This window comes from Leptonychotes weddellii, chromosome 6 (genome assembly GCF_054177405.1).
Source record: "Leptonychotes weddellii isolate Sample4059 chromosome 6, ASM5417740v2, whole genome shotgun sequence".
NCBI classification, from domain to species: domain Eukaryota; kingdom Metazoa; phylum Chordata; class Mammalia; order Carnivora; family Phocidae; genus Leptonychotes; species Leptonychotes weddellii.
In genome coordinates, this window is record NC_138374.1 from 128534781 (window position 1) to 128548368 (window position 13588).

The following is a 13588-nucleotide window of genomic DNA, read 5'->3' on the forward strand; positions in this document are numbered from 1 at the left end:
AAGGTGCGATTTTTCTTTGGTGTGAGCTTGGCATTCATTGTTCCCCGCTCTACGCAATATTGTCTCTCCACTCAGCTCAGTGATTTAGCTGAGGAACGTAACTGTATTATACTCAGCGTAGCAAATGTTCCTTTTAAACCTTGTCCACAATTTGGCGGTATAGCTGTGAGGTGCTTTGGGTATATCAGTGTATCGTGGCCGACTGGTTGGGAAACACCACTGTCTTGAAATGCTCTGGCTCAGTAGATTGCATTTTCTTAGAGGGCTGGAGAATAATTTATTGATCATTACATCCCCACGGCTTAGCCACTGTGTAATCCTAATAAGGGTTAATATACATGGAACGCTTATTTTGCGTTGGGCATGGTTTTAATTATTTTGGATATATTACCTCATTTAACTTAAAAATATCTAAAGAGATGGTGACTCAGGATATGGACCAGGCAGGATGGCTCAGAGCTTGTTCTTGAACCCATTATACTCCGCTTTTCACCAACAGAAGCTTCCAAATAAATGTAGGCTGAATTGAACAGAACTGAAATGGCTCCCTGACATCATGCTCTCCGTGTAATAGGCACGCAGTAACAATTTGTTGTGTGTGGTCCAGCCTCTGCTCAATTACTCGGGGTAAACTGGGGAAGAGTCTCTGGAGAGGCTGTGCTTTGAGCAGGGCTTTGAAGGAGACAGCTGCTTGTGGGCACACTAGAGCCATTTCCTTCGGGGTCACCTGCTCAGGTTCAGCCCAGGACTGACTCAGCAGACAACGATATCTGTGCGGCAGACCAAGGGGAAAAAGTGGTGACTTTAGCCTAATGCTGGGAAAAGAACCTCTTTGGTAAATCTAAATTCTCCCCTGGCAGCCCGAGTGGACCACAGGAAGATTTAGATGGTTCTCCCTGTTGCTTAGTGTTGGGATTTCCCTGAAGTCAACGAAAGTCTGTTCTGCCTTTCTCTGCCCACACCCGAAGGCTTGGAGAGAGCTGTGGGTGAGGGAAGGGAATGAGAGAGGTGCTCTCCTAGCGTACCCCATTCATAACATCAAGGGGGGATGGTGGCAGGGGATGTGGGTTCAGGGTCCAGCAACATGAGGGTATAGTTAGGGATAGGGAAGTAGTTAGCTCATCATACTATATTTTATGATGCTATATAGATTACATATAGAGATAAAGATATTAAAGATACTACATAGAATTAAAGCTATCATTTATATCTATAATATATATTTATAATCTACAATCTATAATATGACCTATAGCTATATATAGATAAGTAGATAATATATTATACATTATATGCTGTTATATATATATTTAGTTGAGGAGGTTTTGTTAGAAATGGGATGGAGACAGGGCGCCTGGGTGGCTCAGTTGGTTAAGCGACTGCCTTCGGCTCAGGTCATGATCCTGGAGTCCCGGGATCAAGTCCCACATCGGGCTCCCTGCTCGGCGGGGGGTCTGCTTCTCCCTCTGCCCTCTTCCCTCTCGTGCTCTCTGTCTCTCATTCTCTCTCTCTCAAATAAATAAATAAAATCTTTAAAAAAAAAAAAAAAAAGAAATGGGATGGAGTCCCACAGTGGTAAATGAGAAAACCCATGGTTGCTATAATAATGAGATGTGTTACTGCCTACCGGTCTTGCCCATGCCTGAGAAGTAGAAGTTGTTTTGTAAAATCTCATTTTTGTCCTTAGAGGGTGGGGGTTTACCAGCTGTCATATGGGACAAGCCAACAGGATGCCTCTTCCGTGGCTTGAACGTGGGCATGAGTAAGCCCCCTGGGGTCCTCTCACTCACTCTCCATTTATCATGACCTCCTCAGTCCTAAGCAGCTGTGATAGGCTTTCCATCCCATACATTGCTGGAATGATTTAGCACCTCTGAAATATGCGTCAGTGGATTTAGCCATTGGCAATAACCATCCGAGTTAGTAGGTGATTGTGCTCAGAGCACTCACGTGGATGGAGCCGTTTTCCCAGGACCCACGGGCCATTTCTCTTTCCAACCCTCAGCCCAGTCCACCTGCCCCTGGGGACCGTGTGGGCACAGGTGATTCCAGGTGCTGACCAGCAGCCCTCCTCGAGGCCTTCCCCGGCCGGCTGTAGTTTCCCTACCATGTGACCACAGCCTCTTGCTGTCTCGAGCTGATAACGGGACCATAAATCTCCCTTCTGGCTGCAGCTTGACACCTGAAACCTCAGCCCAAGCCTGATGTGAGAAAACAAGATAAGACATCAGCACGGGTTATTTTCAAGTTATCCAAGGAGGTAGGGGAATCGTGGTGGGTAACAGGCAGAGATAGCATTCCTCCAGGTGCGGTCTGCCCTGCCATGTAAATCTCCATGAGCGAGACAAATGGCGTTACCTGTTGATAGCATCTACCTGCTGGCCCTACTTCAGTCTTTGAAACCTGTCGGCACTTCTGGGGGTGCTACTCCCTGCAATAATGTAATGGGCTTTGGCAGAATCAGAGAACAAGCTTGGGGCTGTTCCGACCCTGCAGAGAGCTGGGGGTTGATGGCTTACCACTACCTACAAGATGCAGTCCCCACGGGTTGATTTAGCTTTCAAGGCTCCCTACAATCTGGCCGCTTCTCTACCACATCCCGAGACAAGCTTCTAGCCGTGAGTGCTCTCCATCATGGTGTTTGCTGTCTCTGATGGCTGAGCTGTTCAGGTAGAGGCTAATTGACTACTTTTCAGGGTATCATTGAGAGTTCACATATAAAAAGGGGATGTTGAGCTGTTCAACTTGTAAGAAGCTCTTTCCTTATGAGCTTCTATGACTTAATCTTATGGTGTAGAACTCTTGAGGCCTCCCAAAGCCCTTCTCGATGGGGGTTCAGTAAGAGAATTAAGCTGTGTGTGGAAGGCATCCATTGTATGTCGTGATTCAACTTCTTTCCTCTGCATTTGAAATAGAACTAATCATGTACTATCTTTGGGAGCGAGGAAATAGTCACCCCAACACTTTCTGGGTTCTGTGGTTCATAGGGGAAACCCTGATTGAGAATGTCTTTAAGGGAAAAGGCAAAGCCTTAACTCAAAAAAGGGATTATTACCAAGGATAGAACTGCTTGTAAGGTGTATGGGATGGGTGGACAGAGTAAAACTATTTTTAGGCTGTACATTATCTCATTCTCTGAAACACAAACAACACATGCATAGTTGTATAGCACAGTTTGGTGATCTTGGTCAATGATGAAATATGGCCGATAGGACCATAGGCCTCCCTGTGGGCTTGGTAACTGATGACGTCTGTCAGATACGAAGTAACCAAAAAAGGTTTACTAAACTCCAGGTCATGTCATCTTCTCACATTAATGCTTAATACTTATTCCTCTCACTGCTGGTCTAGCCTGTCATGACAAATGGTATGATGAGCTTCAGAGAGGGAAGCCCATGGTGCGCCTCCCAGCAGGACTGCACCTTGAAGTAATTTTGATGTCTTCATCTCAATTAGGTTAAGCCCACAAAAATAGTGTCAAAGGGGAGCACACCCAGAATGCACTGGGAGATCATGATAAACACTCTTGATGCTTTGCAGCTGGGCCCATCATCTGCGCATTTCACAATAAAATTTTATGATGCGTCCAGACACCCAGCTGCTTGTGTTCATGGGGACAGCATTTCCTCTGCTACACCATTCAGAACTGCCCCACCTGGGACTCATTTCCCTTTTCCACCAACCTTTTTCAAGTGACAATGAAACTTCATTATCACACCGCTCCTGGGACAGAATTTGAGGTATGTCATGTCCAAAAAAAATGTTCTATAGAGGCGACTTCATTTTATTGGACATAGAAAAACTATTCCATGGTCCCCAATAAGCCATAGGGCTATTCAGAACTTTGGGAAACATTTTAGAAGGGGCCACTCCAAAAACCCTAACCCTCTTCCAGTGGGTAGAGTCCCCAGATTCTCATGCACTATGTGGCATAGTGGTTAAGAGAGTGGGCTTTGAAGTGAAACGTACCTGCCTTCATACCTCAGCTCACTGCTTATTATGAACTTGGTTTCCTCACTTATATAGTAGGAATAACTATACATAACTGACCGAGAGGCTGTGTGTGAAGCACCTAGCGCTGTGCGGGGCACGCACTAACGCTCAGTAAACCATGCCTATTGCCATTACATATTGGATGATGACACTGCATTCTAGGCATTAAACATGAATGGGGATCTAGTCCAACTTTCTACCTAATACACAGCATCCCTTCCCAGTGAAGAATTTTCAAAGTGAAGGATTTATATTTTTGCATTGGGAGCATTCACAGTGAATTAATTCAACCATGCCATCCTGCCCATCTTAAGGCACAATCCTACCCCAGGTCATTGCACCCATTGTAAGAGCTGCTGTTTCCTGGTATTTCCATTTTATAGCTTCCCCTGCAGAGGTGGAGAGAGATAGTTGCCCCCCCACCCGTTTTTGCATTTAATTGTTAATTTTTCAGGCTGTACATGAATATTTTCTCCTTGTAAAAACTATAATATTACACATCTGGCTGCACTCTGTCTTGCTCGGTACCTTGGGTCCTCTGATCCTCTCTCTTTTCCTCTACCCTCAACCCCAAGGTAACCACGTTCAGTGGATTGATGGGTACCTTTCCCCACATTTCCCAATCGATTTACATGCTTAGTGTTGTGTTCATGGTAAATATCCAGGTTGTGTGTGCGTTTGAGTATGTGCTTTAAGCACATGGGTGCCTGCCACGTTATTTACATTTGCTTCTTCTTTTTTTTTTTTTTTAAACTTAATTTGTCTTAGAGACCTACTCATGCTGGTGGAAAGAGTTTAGCTGCACTTCCTCTGCTGTCTGCAACCAATGTTAGTTAGTATGGGTCTATCGGTTTATTGTGCCCCGTTGTTGGGCATTTTGTTCATTTCCAGTTTTTCAGTATTATAAAAAGCACTGCAGTTGACAGGCTTGTGCCTGCTTTATTACTTTTATTATTATCTTATTCACACATGGGTTTTCCAAGCGAGAAGTAGAATACTAAGGTGTAGGCTAAGATCATTTCAAATTCTGACAGATGCTGCCCAATTGTTTTCCAAAGTTGCTTCACCAGTTTTACTCCCATTTTTGTTTTCCATATTTAAGGGAAATATAGCTTGCAAAAGAGGTCTTGAATTAGGCCAGGTGGAAGTTACAGCCGGTGCTCACTCAATCACAGGCCACGCCCCTTGGCATCTACCCTCCATCTACTGACTTATGGTTAGTGGATTGGCTGACAGTCAAAAGTATTATTGGTTGACTGGGACAGGAATGAAGATCCAGGAAAGAAAATCCTTCCTCAGCTCCAGACTATCTGAACCCACAGTATCCTCAAGTCTTGCAATTGTGTTTTGGTTGACTTGGAGGATTAAGAGGATGGGGGAATACATGCCCAGAAAACCCTGGGATGCTGGGGTCTAACCCTGGGGCCTTGGAACTCTGGGAGGTTGTGAAGAAGGTGTGGAGAGAAGCCAGTCATCGCGATTCCCATTGATCTGTGGCTAAACAAACACAGGACCAGAAATCAAATGTCAGGGTCCCAGAAGCGTTGTCAGGTTGTGTCTGGGATGAGAAACTAGTTAGGCTAAACCTCCTTTGTGGGGCAGGAATTCTTTTATCAAAGGTACAGACTTATTCTTACATCCTTTTGCCTGGTTCTTCTGGTGACAACTCAGGGATTGTAAAATTGCGATATTCTTGAAACTCGGCTTCTCCTCCTTTCTACTCATTAAGTACTTCCCCAGCATCTGCTCTGTCCCAGGTGCTGTGATCAGTGCTGGGAAACCAGTGGTGAACAACCTACAGTCTGGCTCTCACAGAGCTTGTGGTCTGATGGGGAAGAGGAGGGTGCTGGCATCAGGATGATGCAGTGTGATGTTGTAGGTATCATGGGTAAGAGGTGCTTCTCTAAGGATGCGGGACATCACTCTTTCCCGTCCCTGAGAGCTGGGCTGATTTGAATGTTTCTATCCAGTGTTTCTGAAAATGCAATGGACCTGAAGCCTTGTCAGTCTCCGACTCAGCAGGGCATTGAGCCTTGGAGGGGGCGGGCAGCAGGATCAGGGGGAGATTCAGTCCTCCTGCCAGCATACATAGTCCGTGACACCATCGCACTTGGAGTCTGGGCAGAAGATGCTACACAGCGGGGTTGAGAGTTGCCATGGCACTTGAGCCCTGAGGAGACCCAAAGGGCATTTCTAGCTAGGGCAACATCCAGAGGGGCCCCACAGTTGCCATTTGAGGGAAATTTCCTGCACTATCTCATCATGGCTAGAAATGCAGTCTCCACTGAAAGGGTTGTAACCCCTCCTAGGTCAGAACAGGAGTTCTATGGATTCTCCTGCCAATACCAAGAGTGACTCTGCACCACACAGAGTAGCAAAGGAGACCACCCAGCTAGGAAAGTCCCAGCGCCCACATGGGCAGCGTGGATCGTCATGCCAACCTGGCCCCTCTAAACCTTGGATCGAATGCAGAATATCGGGTCACCCCTCCTCTTAGCCTTGATTTCTTTCCCCAAAGTTCTGATATGTCTAGCTTTGCTTTTCACATCTTACTGAAATTATGAAAAGCCCAGAACTGTGAGTCACTCAAATTGGGGATCATTAGAAAAAGGAGACTTGTGTTGGGGCAAAGAAAAGAGACATCATGCCAGATGCAGAGCAGGAGAGAGAGGCTTCGGAAGGGGACTTTGGCATGAAGGACTCTGTGCAGGGGAGTCTTTATACGTGTGTGTGTGTGTGTGTGTGTGTAAGAGGGGTAGAGGGAGGTGGGGAGTTAAAGGCATCTAAGCAGAGAGCTGAGCAGATTATTTAGATAACGGTTAGTGAAAGCTTCTTCTGTCAAGCTCCAACGTTCCTGTGTTCCTTCTGAAGCAGGCCGAACAACTTGGAACCATAAAACCAGAAAGGCATTGGACAGTCGGATGAAGGACTTGGTACAGAACACGTACCTCTTGGTATGTGAATTATTCAGAACAAAGCAAAATGTATCCAGAAGCATCTCATTGAAATGCTGAGAAAAGAATACCAGAAAAAGGATCTGGTTCAGGGATTCTCAACCAGAGGCAGTTTCTCCCCTGGGGACATTTGGGAATGTCTGAAGACATTTTTGGTGGTCACAACTGAGGTGAAAGCTACTGGCATCTAGGGGTGCGTGGGTGGCTCAGATGGTTACGCATCCAACTCTTGATTTCAGCTCAGGTCATGATCTCAGGGTCCCCCGCTCTGTGGGGAGTCCGCTTCTCAACCTCTCACACTGCCTCCCCCCTGCAACATGCTCTCTCTCTAAAATAAATAAATAAATCTTAAAAAAAAAACCCAACCCAACTACCGGCATCTAGCGGATGGAGACCACAGATGCTGCTAAACAACATTCAGCGCACAGGACAGCCCCTCCCCAAATAAGAATGATCTGGCCCCAAATGCTAATAGTGCTGAGTTGGAGAAACCATGCTCTAGTGAGGAAAGGATGGCAAATACATATTTAATTTTGTGGTACTAATGATTATTTCAAAATAGTTAAAAATTTAAATTGTGTATTTACTTTGCTGTTTTTGTGTTCATTAAATATGAAAATATTTAGGAGAGTTTTTTTTTTTTTCCTTTAAGTTCTTTTGGAACTTCTGTTTTCCAGCACAACTGTTTCTAATAAGATCTTCAATTCTTCAGTTCACATACCCTGGGGCTTTCAAGAATTTAATTCTTGCAATTGATAAAGGACTACTGGATGGCCACTGTTGGTTAAAGAATGAAAACTGTTGTTTGAAACAATGTGGTCAGAATTTGGGAGGTGGCGTCTACACATCCATCCAGCGAAAGGATTTTCCTGGGAATTCAGGTTGCCAGTATTGTGACACGATATAATCAGAGAATAATCAAGTTTGTCTTGTGCCAGGGGTGTGACTTGTGAAACCAAGTATGTGTAGGTATTAAGGCTCTGAGAAAAGATTTTTGTAGGACATTTCCCACCTCCTCCCGTATTTTATATAACAAATTTCTAAACATCGCTCGAAAGAATTTTGCAGTGAACACCACCAAGATTATACAGTTAACTTGTGCTGTGTTTGTTTACACATACCAACCTACCTCCCCGTGTCTCCATTCATCCATAAATCTACCTTCTATTTTGATACATTTCAAAGTCCTCCATTTCATCAGTTACTCCTAAATACTTTACTTTGCATTCATGAACTAGAAAGCAGTGTCTGATTAGGGTGTTTTTTTTTTTTTTTTTTTTAAGCGGAGGGTGAATTCTACACACAAAGGTGCAAATCTCTGGGTGTAGTTTTCAATCAATTTTGACAAATTGATACACCTCTGTAACCCAAACCCCTATCAAGGTGTAGAATATTACCATCAGTCCAGAAAGTTCCCTCATGCTCTTTCTCTATAAGTCTCTGCCTCCTGGAACACTGGTCTGACTTTTTTCCTTTTTTGGTTGGTTTTGTCTACTCTTGCGAAGCATTCTTGGCAAACCAGGGATGAATTCTGGCTCTCCCTCCAAATCAAGTTGGCCAAGCATGTCAGCACCCCCAAATGGGAGTCCATCCCCACCTGGCTCTTTTCCTCAACTCACCGCTGTCCTAGATGTTCGTTAGGCACCATCTCAGAAACCACTGGCTACGTGTCTCCTGTCCAACTGGGTATCTGCTTTGCATCCACTCTTGCTTTCCTCCCTGTCCTCATGGGAATAGAGCTGACTAATACGTGACAAAATAGATGTTATTATTTGAATCACTCTTGGATGATCCTTCTATTACTTGTAATCAAATACAGACTCTCTATAGCTTATAGGCAGAAATTAAAATTATTTGGAATTAAATACAAGGCCCATCAAGATCATATGCCTGCCTCCTTTTCCAATCTCATCTCTTATCAGCTCTTCCCAAGCCGCCTATATTCTGGCTATACTCAAATACTGGTAATTACCCTAAAATGCTAAGCTCTTTGCTGGAATACCATCTTTCCCTTGTTTGCTTTGGTAATTCCAACATAGTCTTCAAAATTAATCTCACCTAGTTCTAGAAGCCTTGGCGTATCTCCTCAGCCACTTCTCCTAGACCTTATGCATTTAGAGGTGGCTGCTGTTATGAGACAGGTATATCCTTATAGAACTTTATCAATGCATTTATATGTAAAATAGGAATAACATATTTGTAGAAATCATAACTGTCATAATATTCTATCTATTAATCTTCAATCAAGTATTTGCATAGTCTCCAACTCACAGACCCCATAATCCCTCCCCTAGTTTCTTCCCCTCCGTCTTTGGGATGTGGTTTGGGTATGGCTTGCATGGAAGAACTATAGGGATTAGAGGTTCCTGTAGTTTGCTATTTTTATAGGAAATTCAATTCTTGCTCTTGGCCCCAAGTGTATTTCTCGCCCTGTATTGTCTGACTTCTTGAAGCTGTAGAATGTGCTAACAAATATACCGCAAGGAAATCGGATTCGGTGACGGAATCACCAGGTCCCAGTCAATGACCTTGAACGGGCCTGCCCTGGGCTGAGGTATGCCGGTACCAAGGAAGTGGATGATTCTGAAAGGCTTAGGGCGAGGTCCTGCCATGCGCTACGTGGCTGGCAAAGCTGCCTCCTGAGTTGCTGTCCCTCTTCTTGGTCTGACCATTAGACCAGGAGCCTCATAACCGTCCCCTCATGCCGGCTCTGCCTGATTCACGTTCACATGTTTCCAAAAGCCATTTTACCATCTAGTCTCTGAAAATTTCTCTTGAGATAAAAACAGATGCTCAGAAACAAATTTTTCTCCCCTGTTTTATTATATTATTATATTTAAGGGACAAACTGCTTTGGGCGTGAAGATACTGCTATCTCCATCTGTTTACGTCATTTAATTTCCTGCCAAAAATTTATATGCTAACATGATTTTAATGGGCAAAACTAAAGCTATCATTTCCTTTCACACAGGCAAGTCAGGGATGTGCATTTTCCACTGTCCCTACTCCATGCCTCCGTCACATGAACCCTGCCTAAGAGTTCTCTCTTGTACTCTGGAGGGAAAACTATTTTAAAATATTTCTTTATAGACGAGTGGGGCTTGAGGGAAGCTAAGTTGCCTCAGAGCTCTGGTTTGATTTTCTTCTTGAGCTTGCTTTCTTACTTGGAAGATTCCTCAGAAACAACTTTAGAAATATGAGCACCTAAAATCATGCTTAAATCTCTTTTATAAATTCCTGAAATTACTGAGATGATAAGGGGCTAGAGGAAGCATCCCTGCTGGGTGATGTGTTGTCCTCATCTTCTTCCTGTCAAATGACTGAGTTCTAATCTAATATGGTGCCATCTCTGGGAGCCATAAAGTGTCAAGTTCTAGAAGACCCCCATGGTTTGTTTGTGTCTACAGTGAAATAGAATTTCTTTATTTAAAGCTCACCCAAGTATTTGCCAAGTATTTCTTTAAACACAAACCCTTAAACTATTGTTAGCTTTCTGCCATGCTTTGAGTGTCAGAAGATGAGAACCTCTTCCAGGGAACTCTCCCTGAAGAATCTCAACCTCAGTTGATTCCGTATGTTATAGCTCCAGTGGATACAGACTCAAAGTATGCTAGGTTCTCAACCACTGGACTTGAAGAGCCAACAGAGGATGTTGGAACTAGGAAGGGGGACTTGAACTGGAATTCTAGCAAGGACAAGACAAGACCAAACTGGAGTACGTATCTGGGACACCAGGCACAGGAATGATTCAGTCAATGGTCAATGTGGTCGTCAGGGCAACTAAGCACTATGGTTCTGTCTGACATCAGATGCTGGAATATTGGGATGCTGGAACTCAGTACTAAAATATTGGCTTTTCGAGTGAGACTGCATCTCATGGCAGGAGCTCAGGAGACCTGAGAGCTCCTATGTTGGAGGAGGCAAAGGAAGAGGGATGCAGTCTCCAGGGGTGCGGTGTCAGAATGGGTCAGTAGTTTGGTGGTGATGGTGGGGTGCAGGTGGGGGGTCCAATCACTTCATGGACTAGAAGACTGGTTTCAAAGGAGCACTCTGTAGAGGGATTGCTCAAGAGCAAAATGAAGAAATGTTTACTAAAACATTTGGTTTATTTTAAGTAATATTTTTCCCAATTAAAACATTAAAATACAAACATATCAGTGTATACAATTTGGAAAAAAAACTCATAGAAAAACACAGAGAGGTTCCAGGGTTGGCCTGGGCTGGCAGCGGCATAATAAAGCCTGGGGTGAGGCTGCGGGACTGACCTGCTGACCGCTGCTGGCCTCTTCCTGGGAGGAAGCCCAGCAAGTGCTTCCCTCTCACTTGGGCTGGTCTGGGTGCCGGGGAGTTGGATTGGGAGCAGCTCTGCTGGTGTCACCTGCTCTGGGGCCGAGATCTGGTGATTTTGAAGAGACGCCTGAACAGCCAAGATGAAAACCCCTGCTTCCTTTACCTGACATATGACACTAACGCAGTGAGCACAAAATTATTTTCTACAAGAAATATTTCACATTGGCGTCCTCCAGTCACGCTTGTAAAATAAATTTGCTCTCCTTTGGTGAAAAGCAGTGTGTGTTCCTCAATAAAGTTATGGTGCAGGTTGCAGCAGATTCCCCAGCTCTATGACCGAGGATCGACTTCCAGAGGGTCCAAACTATCATGGAATCATGGGGTCAAACTGGCGCTCAGCAGTTGATGAATATGGCTCCATTTTAGAAGCAGCATCGTATTCCCATTGGAGAGCAGCTTCAGTCAGTTTTGGGAAATATTGGACACAGATGTATGATTGATCTACAATCATCCTGTTCTTCAGGAGCCTTGGACAAGTCACCCTCCACGTCTTTTCCTTTCAGAACTGGATTGACATCCAGAACTGTGACTGAAGCCTTCAACGCTTGCATTGGGAAAAGTCCGCGGTTACCGATGGAGGAAATATATGTCAGATTGTGTAAAATTGTACCCTCAAACCATTCTCTTCTTGAGAGTGACCTTAAAAATGCAGTTTCTTTTCTCTTGCCAAAGAAGTGACAACTCAAATATACCTAACTGAGTTGCTGCTTTTTCTCCAGAGTTTAAGTAGTCTTCGAGTTAAACATCTTTGCATGGGACAGTGTGATTCCAAAGAAAGACTTCCTTTTTTTTTTTTTTTAAAGATTTTATTTATTTATTTGAGAGAGAGAGAATGAGAGAGAAAGAGAGAGAGAACACATGAGAGGGGATAGGGTCAGAGGACGAAGCAGACTCCCCGCCGAGCAGGGAGCCCGATGTGGGACTCGATCCCGGGACTCCAGGATCACGACCTGAGCCGAAGGCAGTCGCTTAACCAACTGAGCCACCCAGGCACCCAAAGAAAGACTTTCAAATGGAGAAAGGTAAGTGCTTAACCTGGACAGGGAGTACAGGTACTTATTACATGCTTATTACAAAGCCAAAGCCCCCAAAGATCAAAGCAACTGTTTTTAATGTCATTTGAAGATCATCATCTTACTTACGTAAAGTGACCTCAGTGTTCATTTTAACTGTACCTGTTACTGTAAATCTAGTGCTGTGCACTACGATGAATAGGATAGGGTCATAAATTATTTTTGTTTGCAGTATTTTTTGCTTTTATTCACTTTCATTTTTGTTTAAGTGTTTCAACTTTTCAAGGATTTCTGTTTTAAAAGAGATTTATTTATTTATTTTAGAGAGAGGAGGACAGAGAGAGAGAGAGAGAGAGTGAGCGAGTGGGGGGAAGTGGGGAGGGAGATGGAGAGAGAGAATCTTCTAGGAGGCTCCCCACTCTGCGCTGAGCCTGATGCAGGGCAAACTTCTTAAGGATTTCTAATGCAATTCATTAGTCTGTATTGTATCTGTATTTGATTTAAGTATTGTTTTAATTTCTACAAAGACCTTATGCTTTAGGAGTATGAAGAAAAATATACTATTCGATATATTTTTCTTTTTCTTGGAAAACTGAGTGCTTAAGACTTGTAACCTTTAATTTCAGATCATGAAATTACATTTTATATTGTTTATTTCAGATAAAAAATTAGATGTGATGTTTCTGCAACATTAGTTTACACTGGGGTCATTAATTTTATGTTCTGTCACACTGGAGCTATGTTATGGGATAAGGAAGAAAAATCAGAACTGGCCCATTTGTTAAGATTATTACTTTAGATTTAGTGTCTGATGTAAAACAAGAGAAGTCATGTTGTTCCATCTCAATAAACCCGGAAAGTATAAGGAACACAATAGCCAAACTGTGGAAAGAGCAGAGATGCCCTTCAACAGATGAATAGATAAAGAAGATGTGGTCCATATATACAATGGAATATTACTCAGCCATCAGAAAGGATGAATACCCAACTTTTACATCAACATGGATGGGACTGGAGGAGATTATGCTAAGTGAAATAAGTCAAGCAGAGAAAGTCAATTATCGTATGGTTTCACTTATTTGTGGAACATAAGGAAGAGTATGGAGGACATTAGGAGAAGGAAGGGAAAAATGAAGGGGGGGGAAATCGGAGGGGGAGACGAACCATGAGAGACTATGGACACGGAGAAACAAACTGAGGGTTTTAGAGGGGAAGGGTGTGGGGGGATGGGTTAGCCTGGTGGTGGGTATTAAAGAGGGCACGTGCTGCATGGAGCAC

The 13588-nt window shown here is 43.8% G+C and overlaps 1 long non-coding RNA gene and 1 pseudogene across 1 annotated transcript; both read left to right on the forward strand.

The window, feature by feature from the left end:
* Positions 1–285: 285 nt before the first annotated feature.
* Positions 286–7681, forward strand: LOC145722072 (uncharacterized). Its single transcript, XR_014146104.1, has 3 exons — positions 286–835; positions 6865–6947; positions 7600–7681. It is a non-coding gene; the product is annotated as an uncharacterized LOC145722072 (long non-coding RNA).
* Positions 7682–9503: 1822 nt separating this feature from the next.
* LOC102731300 (putative uncharacterized protein C10orf88-like) lies at positions 9504–12512 on the forward strand (annotated as a pseudogene).
* Positions 12513–13588: the final 1076 nt, after the last annotated feature.